This window comes from Marmota monax, unplaced genomic scaffold (genome assembly GCF_021218885.2).
Source record: "Marmota monax isolate L192 unplaced genomic scaffold, Marmota_monax_Labrador192_F-V1.1 WCK01_AAM20220418_F8-fsc00051, whole genome shotgun sequence".
NCBI lineage: Eukaryota > Metazoa > Chordata > Mammalia > Rodentia > Sciuridae > Marmota > Marmota monax.
Genome location: NW_026695202.1, coordinates 16,630,472 through 16,631,765, shown reverse-complemented (window position 1 = coordinate 16,631,765; position 1,294 = coordinate 16,630,472).

Sequence of the window (1,294 nt, the reverse complement as noted above, 5' to 3'; positions counted from 1 at the left end):
CCGCCCGGTGCACCCTGGGAGTTGAAGTCCGAGCACCGGAAGTGAGCCTAGCGCGCACGCGCACTGCTCCGCGCGTCGGCTTGGCTGCGCGCGGCGCAGACACTCCTGCCCGGAAGTCTGCGGACCTCCAGTTGCCGCCCCCGATTTCGCTTAAGCTACGGGGCGCTTGGGAAGGGCTAGGGAGATAAGGCTCGGGAAGGCGGGGTGGTCTGCAGCGTGGGAGGAGGGTGGCCTCCCAATGCACTCCCCTTTTGCGTGTCCTGGCATCCCCGACGCCTCTGCATCCTGAGGCTCCCGCATCATCCTGGGGCATCGATGTGCTGGGACCCTTTTACCTTTACTTTCCCGCCCTGAACCTCTGACCTTGCGCCCTCTTCCTAGTAGCATTCCTTGTGTTTCTCAGGATCTCATCTACCTGGAAAACAGTGTTGATGACAGATCCACCCAGGTGCACACCCTTTGGGTGGCAAATGACCCTAAACCAGTTTCAGGCCGGTTTTAGAAAGGAGGATTTCCTGGTTCCCAGAACAGGGAAGTCTGGGGGTGGCCTGCATAGAGGAAGGCTCAAAGGAGAGTGGCTTGGACCTCCCATCCACCACTTCTTGGTTTTGCTCACGCGCCCCCACCGCTCTGGCCTTGTTGGGCCCACCAGCTACCTTCTCTTGGGTGGTGGCCAGTTAGTTTCACCTGCAGTAAATCTGGGATCGCAAGGGCTGGGCTTACTTGACTCACAAACAAAAGGGAAGACTATGGCAGGAGCTCCATGGTCCATACATCTTTGGCTCCACTCCTGCCTTGCCCTCTGCAGGTTAGATCCTTGCAGCCCTAAGGATGTCTGCTGGGGGGAGGGGCGGTCCCTAACACCCACTCTAATGCACCTCTACTTATATCCTATCAGCACCCAGAAGGATCTCAGTAAACAGCACTGATGGTGAATAACTTGTTGCCAGCGTGACCTGTATCTTCCCTCCATTACTCCATTCCTCTCTGGCTTCCTCTTTCATCATTGGCCTGCCCGCTGTAGGCTCACTTCTTCCTTCCCCAAGTCTCGTTCTACTTCATTTATTTATGTATTCTTTCATTCATTCATTCACCAACTTTCACTGACAGCTTCTCAGTGCAGGTCGTGTGCCAGTGATGCTAGGGACACAGATGCTGTCCCTGACCTGATGTTGCAGCAGGAGAGAAAGGTGCAATAGCAAGGTCAGGTGGCAATGGCTGTGGGACACAAAGGAGGCACCCTCACCAGCCTGTAGTTGGAGTGGACAGCTTCCTGGAGAAGGGACTAGGGTTC